We start from the raw sequence: 15,499 nt of genomic DNA, 5'->3' as shown, positions 1-15,499 counted from the left end.
ATTTTCATAGTTGTCAGCAAAATAAAAGGAAGAGTAACCCAATGGGACAACAAGGAAAGACTCCCTTCTCTGGGCTGCTCTTCCCAGTAGCCACCGTCACTCCTGTATTCAGCCATCAGTAAGAGACCTACATTAAAATTATCAAAACTTTTGCAACATGGGGGAAAAGGAATTTGCCTAGTCACAAATCAAAGCTGTTGCATACTTATCTAATATGCTTAACAAATCTCAGAGCAAAGAATGGGTAAATGTGACAATTCCTTAAACCGAATAGCTCAGGGAAGATCAGGCTAGTATACATTTGTTGTAAAATGGTGTACCCTCTATGAAAAACAGCAATGTGGAGGTTCCAAAAAGTGTTAAAAGTAGAACCACGGTGTGATCTGGCAATCCCAATTCTATACATGTTTATATATCCAAAAGAATGTGAATCAGGGTCTTGAGGAGGTCTCTGCACACCCATGTTTGTTTTATTTTGAAATTACAATGCTGTCCATTCCTGTTATAGATTAGCTAATTCAGAGATAATGTTGAAACCAAGAGTCCTATAAGATAGCCCTCTCCATGGGAAATAAATAGATTTCAAAGGGAGATTAAATAGACATAACAAAGATTTGCTTTCAGTCTGACTCATGAAAAATTTATTAGAAATTGTCATTGCCAAAGTTATTGTGAACATGACTTTTAAAAAATCATTAAATTGAATAATTCAATCAAACCTCAAGATTTAAAGTTTAACAAACTGATGACCACTCCATTATCTGAAACACAGTGTTACCATAGTGCTTTCTCTCTGTTTTTATTGGGAAAACGATAAATAGTAAAACAAAATATTCTGTATATATGTAGAATGTTATTCCTTCTTACTTTAAGTCTGAAAAATAATACATCTGTTTAACATCATTACTGCTCTGGAATTCTCATTGAAAACTTTTTTAAACGAGTATTCCAAGAATATCCTTTGTTTCCTCTTAATGGGTAGTTTTAAATCCACTGTAAACAAGAGGAGTTAGCCTTTCCCTCCCCTCCCTAATACCCTTCCTGATAAATTAGAGAGCAGAAATGTTTAAATGATATGTTTATATATTAGATATTTAGTTTATCAATTATTTCTTCCCCTAGTCATTCTTCCAGAAACAAGCTGGATATAAACCCAGGACACTTTTTGCCAGCAGTTTCCCTGTTAGTTTGCATATGTGCTTAATTGTACAGGATGTACCCAGTGTTGCTATTTTGGTCCTGGTTTCTTTGTTGGAAAAAGAGATCTGGTTTTTTGTGTGGCCTGACCATTCATATTTGATTGCCTGAAGAAACTTGTTTGCTTGACTTCAATTATTTCAGTATCTTCACATTGTCTCAACTGTGCATAGTTTTTCTCAATTGTCCCACCAACTTGTCAGTACTTTAAAAAAAATGGGATCACAATATTGTAGGCAACATTTTAGCCTGATCTTATTAGAATCAAGATGGTCTATGGAGTCATATTCACTCATATCATTTACTTTTTGCATAACATGCAAAGTAAAGAAAACGTGACTTAGTTCTAACCTTTTCTGTAAGATTTCTCAATTGTTTACATCTTCTTTCTCTCTGAAGGTTTCGTGTATCAGTGTTTTTTTTTTCCTCATGCCAAATCTAAATTCTACATGTTTTAACCATTATATGGTTTGTATACATTCATATGTAGAGTTTGGTGCTACCTACTTTAACATAAAAGAAAGTTCTATTAAAAGTCCTCTTCAGAATTAGTAAACTGTTAAATAATGTTTACACCTATAAACTCATTAAAACTAAGATGTGTGTAACCTTGTGCTGCTGACATTCATACCATAGTTTTATGCACAGTCTTTCAGATATTGAAGGGTATGTCGTTAATCTAATATATTTGGAATAAATCGCTGTGTACCAAATGTTAGGATGCTAATTTCTAAGCTTTATAGTCAATCATGGGAAGACTGAAAGCCTGTGCATTGTATTGTACCCGCTATCCCTTCAGCTGTTGTATGAGAAGCTCTCTGGGCACCCAAAAGCCATTTGAAGGGGCCCAGACACTAGACCGCTGAACACCAGGGGAATGAGTGTCTTGTGGAGTTGTAGGATACAGTATCTCTGATTGTCAGTCAGATTCTGGCATGGGTGGATTCTTACAATTTCAGTGAGAGAAAAACATATACTATTCTTCAACAAAGAAATGGTATTCTTCTACTATAAAAATAGTATCATAATAATTTAAAAGTATTTGTAAGTAAATGTTACAGTGGAGGAATACAAAACTAAATCCAAAATACCAAACATGCTACAGATAAAACGAAAACTCAGATACCTATTTTCAGAATAAAGTTCCATAACAAGGCCTTACTAAAGCTGATACCATTCAAGGAAACACCCATGGGGAGACCACAGAATTATTCCTCTTTGTGGAGAGCAGTTAATACATCCCTGAGAATTATGGGGAGGAAAAACCAAGGAAATAAAAGTTTAGCTTAAATAGTCCTATTCGAGAAAATAAAATCGGGATATTTAACTATTAACCAAAGAGATCTGATTTGGACCAAAGTATCTTTCTTCTAAATAACAGCAACAAAAATACATAAAATAACTGCATCCTGAAACATTCTCAATATTTTTTCCTCTTTTTTAATAGGAAATATCACCATATTTTTGTTGTATTGAAGCAAAGTCCACATGTTGTCAACACCCCAAAAATGCATCTGTTGGAAATTTAATGCAATATACATTATACCTTATTTGTATTAGAATATTCTGAATAGATATATGTATTAATTATTATTGCAATATAATATAACACATAGTATATCACTCTACTTTCTTTTACTTTTTAAGTATATAATTTTTATTAAAAATATTGTTTCTATTTTATATTCAGTATTTGAAAATGCAACATATAACACTCCAAAAAGAAGAATAGCCTACAGAGTTCATACAATCTGATCAGAGTGGGCAACCTTTGGCCTATTTGAAAGTATAATTTTATTGCATAAACATGAAACAATCAAGACTTTTGATTTGATAAAATATTTTAAACAAACAGTATTGAGCTATTTATTACAGTTAGAAACTATACAAGGCAATTTACAGAATAATTTTTTAAACAAACTTAAAGTGAGGTAGAATGGCCCCTTTTGTTTAAACTTGGAGTGAGAACAAAACAGACTCAGTCTACATGGTACTTGATATATAACATTATCTCTTGTATTAATGTAATGAGAATAATATTTTTGCAGTTAAGCATGATTGTTAACAATTATTAATAGAAGTATTCTAATTTTAAAGCATCTCCGGTGAGCAAAAATGTATTTATGATTCCTCATAAAGTGTTTCTATTTTTTCGTCAATGGTAAGAACTCATGTTGTCTTGAAGAGAGATGACTTAAAAATTATCCTCAGAATTAGTCTGCATCTCTATTGGGATGGGTTTATTTTTGTATTTGATACCTAATAAAGTCCATATTCTCCATTATTTTTAAAAAACACTGTTTCTATTTTCCACTTTTAACATTTTCTTTCTTCTAATTTTTAATGTTTTCTCCTTTGGATCTTAAAATATATTCTGAGGTCACAGATAATTACTGAAGTGCATATTTCTATTTTGACTCATACTCTGGCCAAGAATGGAAACAAAAGATGAAGATAGGGTTGACTGACTTTCCCCCAGAAAGAGATGGGAGGGAAAATTCAATATAAACACAGCCATTCCGAACACTATGGATTTATGTCCTTTTGAAATCCTGGAAAGATGAGCTCCATGCGGCATGCCTGGACAGTGTTTGTCCGTGCTCTGTGGATGGTACAGATATGAAATACTACTCTGTCGGTGGTGAGACTTGGCTGGTAACATTCCGCCTGCCAACTCTCAATTATCCACAACTGTTATTAAATTCGAAAATTAAACAGGACCCAGGCTTCTCTTTCTTTATACTTCTTTTTTTTTTTCTTTCTGATAAATTTTTGACAGTTACACTGACATTGTAGTTTTCCAACAGATCTACCTGGTAGAAAAACAAACAAACAAACAAAAAAAAAATACAATCACTTTGAATCCCTTTAATGAACCATGTAAAAAGGATTTGGTTAGAGAGAAAAAAAATAGCTCACATAATACCCCACACATTTCCAAGGGGAATCTTGTCATATCCTAGGAGGTGATCCACAGTTTAGAAAAAAAAAATCTTTCACTTGAGGCTCTGAAATTGTCTTAATAGTCAAAAATACTAGGCAATAGCAAGTAAGTGACCGTGCATAATGTCTATTGGCTGGTATAAGGTGTAGTCTTGCAAACGTAGGTTGTTTTTGTTATAAAAAAGCAGACGTTTTACTCGCAATACTGTATTTTTTCCTAGTTTAGCAGAAGAATTTGGCAGCGATAATGGATTTTATGTACATGTTACTTTCCAGAAATTTGGCAAGGGTACTATCACAATGCAGTTCATTGCATAAAAATGTTAAATCATGTTTTCCAAAAGAACAGACTGTTTAGAAACAAAATATATGGCTAACAAGCCTTATTAAAGTGACTCAAGTGAAATTAGTTTCGTTTATTGCCTAAAGAGATATATATGAAGAAACTAGAGTGTATATTCCTGAATTATTTTTTTCTAACAAAAAACAACTCTTCTTACCTTTTCTCACAGAGTTCAGTGGGGGCCAGTCTGAGGGTGTTTACATGGAAAGTCCCTCCAATCCCAAGGTATTTTTCAGTTGATTCTAACCTGAGGCCTGAGGAAAAGTCTAGTCTATGATCTGAGTATTCCAATGGTTTAATTATCACCCAATTGTTTAATTAAGAGACCTGTGCAATTTCTCACTTTCGGTCCAAATGTTTGATATAATATAGGCATAGACATTATTTTAAAATAGGTTACCTAACTCCCCAAGGAAAGCCTTTGGCCAATCTCTCTTAATGAAGCAAATGGCGGGGGGGGGGATGACTGAGCAAACTTTACCAGTTCTCTATGTCTGACTTTCACTGACATACTGTATTTTTCCATGTATAAGATGCTATTTTTTTTCTAAAATTGTTAGACTGAAAATTGAGGGGCATCTTATACACAGAAGTCAGCCTAGGAGGGAGTCCCGCGGGTATGAAGCTGCCCATACCTTGTCAAACAGGCTTCCTTCGATCACAAGCCTTATTATTACTGACGTCAGCTGATGCCATAATTGGAGGTGGAGGTGGAGAGTGCACAGATGCAACAGAGACTGGAGTGTTCTGAGCCCATAAAGATGTCAAAAAATAAAAAGATAAATACCGGTAAGCGATTGTCTTACTCTGCAACATTCACACTGAATGTAATCAGCTATGCAAAAGAGCATGGAAATAGAGCTGCAGAGAGACAATTTGGACCTCCTCCCACTGAGTGTATGATCAGACAGTGGAGAAAACAGGAAGAACAACTCCTTAAGATGCCAGAAAAGAAGAAGGCCTTAAGAGGAAAACCAGCAAAATGTTTAAAATATTGATTTCTTAATTTGGGGTTGGAAAAGTAAGGGGTAGCTTATATAAGGGGGCAAAGATTTTTTATACACAAAAAAATATGGTAATCTTTATATGTACTCAATTTTAAAACTATACCCAAAATATTGTTAAAATAGATTCCGGCTCAATAATAGACATATACAATATAGCAATTGTTTTATTTTCTTTTTCTTGTTTAAACTTTTGTACAAACTTATTTTCAAGGAAGGTACTTAATTAAGAACTTTTCTCTAATATGTTTTGTCAAACCTTTCTTATGTTTCTAATAAGATGTTAAGCATTGTACAGATATTAAAAACTAGGTTTGAGGCAAGCAAATTACATATTGTATATAAATCACTTGAAAATAATACAAAACTTACATAATCTAGTCAGAATGCACAGGAATTTTAAAAGAGAGAGATTTTATGGAGTCAAAAAGAGAACAAAGAATAACCCTACTAAGGATCATCCTTATATCCACACATATCACCTAACACTAGGTAGGTATTCAAAAAATACTCAATGAGAAAGGAGTTTGAGGACTGAATAATCAAATCCATATTGTGCATCCTATAAATTGGAGCATGAGTATAATATATAACCTGATGAGGAGTTGCATAATCCACAGTGATGCGGCAATTGTCCAGTCTTAATAAAGATGAGAAAATTCCGTTTATGCGGTATCAGAGACATCTCTGGGGCATCATGGTCAATTGTGGTCAATATAATCTGATGCAGCATTGTGGTCAATAATCTGAGGAAGACCAAGGAGCATGAGCATAGGGTTACGGAGTCCACAACAGTGCCTCAACCGTCAGTGTCCTGCCTGGAATCCTTGGAGGGCTCTAGGGATAGCATAGTCAGGTTGGTTCAAGTGCAGGAACCAAAGAAACATGTCTGACACTCGGCATATAAAGTTCTGTGAAATTTAAAATCTGTAATTTTATATTTTTCTCCGTTCAGGCATTCTCTTCTTTATTTTTCTGTTTCCTACCCAATTTCCTTCTTTCCCCTCACCTCCCCCATCGCACTTGCACAAGTAAGAACGGCATCTGAAATGATACAATTTGAAGACAGTTTATTCTGACAGTAATGTTTAAGTGAGTGCTACTTTAAAAGTATGGTCAAACCTCTTTTGTTCTTGCCTCACTACAGATAAGAAAAACATTCCATGCAATAAAAGTAGTTTAGTCTGCTCGATGCTGTGGGAATGATATTTATCTAAAGGCCAAATGTCCCATCTTCAGAGCCGAGGCGTCATGTAGTTACGGTGTCACTACAGAACGCAGACCATCTGGAAAGCGGCCACCCGCCACACCCTCAGGACACCGCTGACAGAACGTGCACGTTACGGGGGCTTGCCGTTGCACAGCTGCTGGCTGGAGGAATTTCCCAGTAGAACTCTTCCATAGGCTCTTTCTGGCCCATTCCCCACAGAGGATGCAGAAGGCTAGCACCTGCTTGCTCCGAGTGCTGACTTTAAAAAAAAACAGGCCCTGAGGAAGTCCTCAGAGCATGTGGGGATGGAATCGTGCAACCAGGAAGCTTACCCGAGGTCTGCCACCGGAAATCCTCAGGGGCTTAAATGCGGGACAGTTCAACGACACTGACTGAGAAAAGAAAGAAACAAATGATGTATTTCACTCTCATTGCAAGGTTGACCTGACACCCAGAAAACTGGCTCATGTTGACCTGACACCCAGAAAACTGGCTCATGTTGACCTGACTCACAAAAAACAGGACTAATGCTTGAGGCCAGTGGGGGTGATCATGATTCTCTCTTCAATTATCTGCAGACAAGTGATTTTTTCTAAAATAAAATTTAATTAACAATTTATGGTTGGGCCTTATATTTACCTTTGTTGTTAATAAATTTCCAGAAAAATGTCATTATTCTCAGATTGTTTAAATAAAACTGTCTATACTTTCAGCATATGTAAAGTTTTATGTATTTAAAATAGAAGTTGAACTTTTTAAATTTTATTTTTATTGTTTAGAGTGTTACAGATGTTCTCCTTTTTTCCCCATTGACCACTCCACCCCGCCTTCCCTCCCCAGGCCTTCACCGCACTATTGTCTATATCCATGGGTTATGCATATATGCATTACAAGTTCTTTGGTTAATACTTCCCCATCCCCTTCCCCCCTTCCCTCCAAGATTATAAGCATATGAAGATAACTTCGGCTGACTCAAGCTTACCAAGTGTCCATCTCTAGAGAGTAAAGAGGGTGACTTGAAAAATTCTCCTGGAGACAGGGCATCACAAAAGAAAACACTCATATGTCATTAAAAAATAGCAAATGTGCCCTGGCTGGTTTGGCCTAGTGGTCAGAGCATCAGCCCTCGAACTGAAGACTTGCAGGTTCGATTCCCAGTCAAGGGCACGTACCTTGGTTGCAGGTTCAATCCCTGGTTGGGGTGTGAACAGGAGGCAATCAATCAATGTCTCTCTCACATCAATGTTTCTCCTCTCTCCCTCTACCCACTCCCACTCTCTCTAAAAATCAATGGAAAAAATATCCTCACTCCATGGGTGAGGATTAAAAAGATAGCAAATGTAAACCATACTTTGGGGGAAAGGAGCATATTTTTTAACACTAATGACATCTAGAGATTAATCCACTTGACTCTCTTATAGAATGTTCTTAAAGTGAAGAACATTAAACAAATCCAGTTTCCCCTAAAATAAAGCACATGTTCCCCACCCTCCACCCATATCTCTTTGTTTGTATATTTATTTTTAATTTATATTTTAAAATCATAGTTTAGAAAACATGCATTCAATGTAAAAAAATTACCTGACAGAGACAAGTTAAAAAGACAACAGATGTACCTGAAAGCCCTATCATCAAGAAATAAACACAAATAAATTTGGGGGGAAAATCTGTCTGGACTTCTATATATTTTTGATATAGGAATATTTATCTGTATCTGTATTGTAGGTACATGGATAGACATACAAAGCCTAATAGACACTTGTGATAAAGCATCTATATTTCACAGACTCTTTTATAACCTGTTTCATTCAATAGTTTTGTATGTCCATAATATAGAACTGTATTTATTTTGATGTTTGGATCATAGCATGAGAATTTATTTACAATTTTGCCATTACTGCATATTAATTTTTCCAGACTGATGGGTACAACATATTTCATTATTTAATTGCATTTCTTTGCTATTTAGTCAAATTGGAACATTTCCAAAATATTAATGACTATTTGTATTTACTGTTTTTTGGAAAATACATGTTCAAGCTCCATGACATTTTTATTCTATTTACTTGTTTACTTTTGTTCTTAATAATTTCTTAATATTTTAATATTCTTAATATTTACATATTATTTAATGTTCTTAATATTTACATATTATTGATATTAATCTCCTCATATTCGATATTATAAATAATATCCCCAGACTTTCATTCACTATGTAGAAATAAATTTATATATAGTTGTTCCCCATGATCTGCAGGGGATATGTTTCAAGACCTCCAATTATGCCTGAAACTATGGGTAGTACTGAACCCCATATATACCATGGTTTTCCCTCTGTGTACATATCTATAATAAAGTTTAATCTATAAGTTAGGCACAACAAGAGACCAATAACTAGTAAAATAGCACAATTATAACAATCTCTCTCTCTCTCTCTCTCTCTCTCTCTTTCTTTCTGAGAAAAGAAAGAAACAAATGATGTATTTCACTCTCATTGCAAGGTTGACCTGACACCCAGAAAACTGGCTCATGTTGACCTGACTCACAAAAAACTGGCTAAGTGACTGGCCGACCGGCCAACCAGCTGGTAGGTATGACACGCACTGACCACCAGGGGGCAGACGCTCAATGCAGGAGCTGCTGACAGCAACTTTGCAGAGTGCCCTCTCACACTCCAGGACCCCTCGGGGGATGTTGTACTGCCAGTTCCAGCCCAATCCCCACAGGCCAAGCTGAAGGACTCCAGCTGCCAGAGGGACTGAAGGAGGTTGGCTTCAGGGCATGTCCGGCCCATCTCGCCCAGTCCCACCCCACCAGCCACCTTCTAATTAATTTCCTTTTAATGTACACAAATCCGTGCATTGGGCCTCTAGTATACTATAATAACAGTTATGTGAATGTGCTCTCTCTTTCAAAATATCTTATTGTCTTGTATTCATTCTTGTTCTCTGTGATGATATGAGATGACACAGTGACTTTGTGATGAGATGAAGTGAGGGACTCAGAATGGCATGCAATTTAAAATGTGTGGATAGTTTATTTCTGAAATTTTCCATTTAATATTTTTGAACCAAGGTTGACTGTGGGGCTCACACCACAGAAAGTGGAACTGCAGGTAATATGTGAATACAAACAACAGTATTTATTATCTTCATAAATGAAATTTTTACTTGAGATCATATGCTTCCTTATGGAAGACTGCCTGATATTATATAGTTCATAGAGACTACACAGTCTCTTACATTCTGGTAAGCAAGGAACCAGCTCTATTAATTTGTTATAGAATACTGTATAAATACAAGAGATGGTGGAATGGAGTTGGGAGGAAGGAAAGAGAGGTTGAGAGACCAGTGGAAAGAGAAAGTACTGCCTACAGGAACTTTTCCCAATTTGCTTAATACTTGAATTCTTAGTATCATTAAAGCAAAAGTCCTATGAGTAGGTACCAAGCTTAGAATTAGAAAGTTGTATCACTCGTTACCACCCTTTTCCTCCAGTAGTGTACAAACTCTCAGTCCCAGCATGTTGATCTAAACCATTATTTGCACCTCAACAACCACAGGCTGAGCTTCAACTATCCGCTGCACAATATTTAGTCCTTGGTGGATATTTTCAAACAGAGAATGATGTGTAAAATCAGAAGAATAATGTAGTCACATATGATGAGAAATATCACCATTCAGCAACCAGTTTCTCTCATCACTTTCTCAAAGTTGCTTGACCATAGTGTGGTCAGAAGTGTCAAAACCAGATAGGGGACGGGGGTAATTTCCTGATTGCATTGTATAGTGCAGTGATGGCGAACCTTTTGAGCTCGGCGTGTCAGCATTTTGAAAAACCCTAACTTAACTCTGGTGCCGTGTCATATAAAGAAATTTTTTTATATTTGCCACCATAGTAAAACAAAGACATATTTTTGATATTTATTTTATATATTTAAATGCCATTTAACAAAGAAAAATCATCCAAAAAAATGAGTTCGTGTGTCACCTCTGACACACGTGTCATAGGTTCGCCATCACTGGTATAGTGAGTGTCTTCACTGTGTAATTGATGCCAGCTGGCTTCATTATGGCAGCATAGCCAATACATCCCAATTGGCCTCATGAAAGGCACCTCAATCTCTGCTTCCGTGGCTCTGTTGCTTTTTTCAAGTCTTTTATGGCTGACCAAACCCATTCTTTCAATCTCTCATGTTTCTTTTGAGAGAAGTCAGGTTACTGCCTACACCTCTATCTTTTTTAAAAAAATAAAAGACTTTATAACTCTGTTTTAAATCATTATTTAAAGTTTAATTATTAGAGTACCATGTCCTTTCCAAATTATTGTAATTGCCTAATGTTATCTACAAACATTATTTAAAATAAAATTTATAAAATCTAATCTTCATTATTAGTAGTAACAGAAAAATCTAAAAATTCCTGTTGTATTTTGCCAGAAAAATAGTCATTATGACAATAATTGCAATACTTAACAACATATTTGATAAGCAGCTAACTTTGATGAATACTTTATAGTATTAGTAATAGTACAGTTGTATAGTAAAATTTAGTATAGGTACATATTATTTTAAATGAGGTATATTCAGAGTGAAAAAGGAAACAATTTCTGCATAAAATATGGAAATAAATGTATACTCATTGATAAGACTGCAATTTTTTAGAGCCTAATCAAAATTTCACAGCCTTTTAAACGTTGTTAAGATTATTGTTTTTTACATTACTTCTTGTTCAAATTAGGTAGAAATTTGTTCTTTATTTCTAGAAATACTGACTAATGAATCATATGACAGTCTAGGATTTGAATATTACCTTATTTTCCCCCATTCCTCTGATAGAGTCTGAAACAAGTAGCAAGTACTTAAAAGTAAAACACCTAGACAAAGGAGAAAATTCTAAAACAAGGAAAATCCTGGCTCCCCGATTTCTGAATCACTGAAGGTTGACATATGTGCACAGTGTTTTCTGAATGATCTATGGGGACTCTTTTGTCTTTGCTTACACTAAACCCAACTCTTTCAAATGGTCTCCAGCTTTAAGGAAACTTCGACTCTACTGGTTAAATAGAACTTCAAGCTGATTTCTCCGTTCATGTAGTAAAAATAGTGTGTGCTGGGCCAGGTTCAGGTGTTCTGGTGTTTTTTAAAATGTGCAGTAAATTTGATAATTAACTTTTGGATAAGGAAGCCTGCAGGATATAGAACACACTTGAGGAAGAAAAAAATACGTGTGGTGTTAGCAGAATGGGAAGGCTGCCCAGAACTTGTCCCCTGCTGTAAGATTAGTTTGGGAATTAGGGATTTACAGTGCCTACCCCATCGAGAGGGGACTTGGCAACATTCCCTGGAACTGCAAAGATAAATTGGCGGGAGTGAAAGAAATAAGTAAAGGCCAAGGGCTGCTGGATAACAGGCCTTCCTGTCACTAAGCTGTGATGTTGGGAAGAGTTCTGAAATCAACCTCGGTTCCAGCCTGGGAAAGACAGTTTCTGTATGTTAACAACTGACCGACGCAGCGTCCACAGGTCCACCTGAGGAACATCAGGTAGAAGTCCAAGTGGGGAGATGAAGGGGGAGTCACTCACTCAGCCGAGGACACCCTGGCCTATCTCCTGTGACCCTCAGGCATGCAAAGGAGCCTTGTTTTGTTTTCATTTTTTTTAATTTTATTAAATTGACTGAGGTGACACTGATTAATAGCAGGTTGTAGGTTTCAAGATAATACATCATCTCTATATTGCACTGTGTGTCAGGTCTGCTTCAGTCACCGTGTATTTGAACCCCATTACTCTCTACTGCCTCGACCCCGCCCCCTTCACTCCGGCATGAGTTTTTTGTTTGTGAGTTTGTCTTCTTTGTTTCAGTTTTATATCCACCTAGGAGTGAAATCCTATGGCTCTTGACTTTTTCTGTTGGACTTACTTGCTTAGCAGAGAAGTCTTGAGAGTAAGACTGGATGATGACGATGCGGATGACGACAATAACCATATGGCGGTGGTGAAATTGGAAATCCTTAGAGGACTATTGCGGGAGGCAGGAGACATTATTATAATTATTTTTTAAAAGCATCTAAATATATGAATTTAAATAAGATAGATATGAGATACTGGCAAATAATTTCTTTCAAAAGGAAGTCCATCAGAATTCACTTCTTATTCAAAATAAAGTAAAATGAAAATAATTGTAATGTAAAAAAGTCTTTTCTAAGTAAAATGCTTGACTTCCTAAAGGGCTTATGTATATTAAGTAAAATAAAGCAGTACTTGAAGTTTGACTGGAAATTTCCCTTACCTGTTTCTAGACACCACTTCTTATTTCTCATTTTGCTCTTCACTGTCCTGTTCCCTAATATGAGAGAAAATTCCAATTTAATATACATCATTAATGGTCTCATTTTCAATATTTTGATGTAACAGATAAATGCAATTTATTATTATTTCCCTTTATATCTTCCTTCTTACCTTCTCTCTCCTATTTTTATTTTGTTTTTGTTTGTTTTTTTGTTAACCCTCACCAGAGGATATTTTTCCATTGATTTTTAGAGAGAGTGAAAGGAGGAAGGGCGGGGGGAGAAAGGGAGAGAGGAGGAGAGAGAGAAAAAACACCAGTGTGAAAGAGACACATCAATTGGTTGCCTCCTGCATGTACCCCTGATTCTTTGGTGAGTGGGCTGATCTCTAACCATTGAGAGACACAGGCTAGGGCTCTTTCCACTATTTTTATTTCTCTTCTTTTACCCCTTCCTTCCATCTTCCATCTCCTCCCTTTCTTCTACTACCTGTCTTCTTCTTCTTCTTCTTCTTCTTCTTCTTCTTCTTCTTCTTCTTCTTCTCTCTCTCTCTCTCTCTCTCTCTCTCTCTCTCTCTCTCTCTCTCTCCCCCCCTCTCTCCCTCTCTCCCTCTCTCTCCCCTCACCTCCCAGGCCCTAGAAGAGGATCAGGCTTTTCCCATATTTGGTACTTGTGGACTCCAGCTGTCACTGATGTTGTGGACATTTTGCTGTAAGTTCTTTCAATTCTTAAGCCAGAGAAACACCTGACTCAAATATAGAAAAGAATATGCCACTGACAGTCTGTTGTGATCAGCAGTGACTTCTAATATTGACTACTCTGGACAATGATGAGCTGAGGTGCACCCCTCAACCCTGGCACCAAAACAGGACAAAAGGCAGATCTGTATTGTTATCTACAGACTCACTTATCAGATTAATAAGTTCTGAGGGTCTAAGTAGTGCATGGTAACTAGAGTTGATAATACTATAGTATATACTGGAAATATGCCCAGAAAGTATATATTAAGTATGCTTGCACACACATGCGCGCACATGCACGCACGCGCGCGCGCGCGCGCACACACGCACAAATACGCATACTACAATGTGAGGTGATGGAGTTAGGATTGTGAGCATCCTTTTACTATATATATATATATATATATATATATATATGCCACATTGTACACTTTAAATATATTATGATTTTATTTGTCACATACACTTAAAGCTGTAAAAAATAAAATGTCTCATCTTCACATCCTCACCCTCTCTAGGATTGACAGATAAAGCAGGATGCCCATTTAAATTTGAATTTCACATAAAAAGAAAACGTTTTTAGTATAATATGCCATATTTGTGATACAAATATTTGTTATTTATTTGAAAATCAAATTTAACTCACAATCTTATATTGTGTTTCTCGCGGAAATCTGGTTATCCCACAATATAGCATACCTCTCCCAACTATTTCTTTATTCTATTTTTTAAGTCTCCTTTGTACTTATCATACCATCTAATATTACATTATTTATTCCTCTATATACTGCATCATTGTCTGTATTCCAGCACTGAAATGTTAGCTCTATGCAAGTAGAGATGTTTCCATTTTTTTCTTTCACTGAAACTCAAGCACCTGAAACAACATTTAGCATATAATAGTTGCTCAATAAATAATGAATGCATTATCTTATAATAATGGAAACTTTAAAGATATGCAAACAATATTCTTGCATTTTTAATCAAAATTTATTTTTAAAAATTCCTGTCTAATCTTTGGCAAAAAGTAAGGAAAAAATTCTAAACAACTAACTTATATGAATCTTTGCTAACAGATTAAAAGCAATTTAGCACTCCATTTTAGATGGCCCTTTAATTAACTTTTACACAAATTATAAATAATTATAATATTAAATAATCCAATTTCACACACATTGGGAGTTTTACTAATGCAATTCTACATATATTCAGAGAAAATGAGAAGCGAGGGCAGGCAGCCGTATGCTTTCCTATGTCATTTAATCTTCTACAGGCTTCCATCCAAACTAAGCAACTCAAATGAAACACAGCTTCCCTTCCCCAGAGGGTTTCACTTGTTCCTTTCCTTGCCTCCATTCCCTCTACCCCTTGCTTTTCTTCCTGTGCCTTTGACTTTCCCTTTGCTTCCACCCACAGGCACTTTTGAAATGGCCTCAGATGGGAGGGTGAGATCAGAAATATGCCTATAGAACTCTCTACACAAGGATCTGGCAGTCATTCAACACAAACGCAATTAGAGGGCTTACCCTTGCATGAAATATTTGCTTTCCCGATAGTCACCAACTTTAAACTTTAGGAATGCTAGAGCGTAGTGTTTCTCTGTCAGAGCTAGAGTCCTCAATTTCTCTTTCCTCAAAGTTATTGCTTTTAAAGTTTGAATATAGTATCAAAGGCTCACCAAGCAATAAGTAGGAAAGCACAGATTTTATTAAAATCCACTTGGACAACTGTCATTGGTATTCTTTAGCCAGGGTCTTAGAGTTATAACACACACA

The sequence above is a fragment of the Myotis yumanensis genome, unplaced genomic scaffold (genome assembly GCF_028538775.1).
Source record: "Myotis yumanensis isolate MYYU_CA2020_CCGP unplaced genomic scaffold, mMyoYum1.0.hap1 SCAF_5, whole genome shotgun sequence".
NCBI lineage: Eukaryota > Metazoa > Chordata > Mammalia > Chiroptera > Vespertilionidae > Myotis > Myotis yumanensis.
This window is presented reverse-complemented; position numbering follows the sequence as displayed.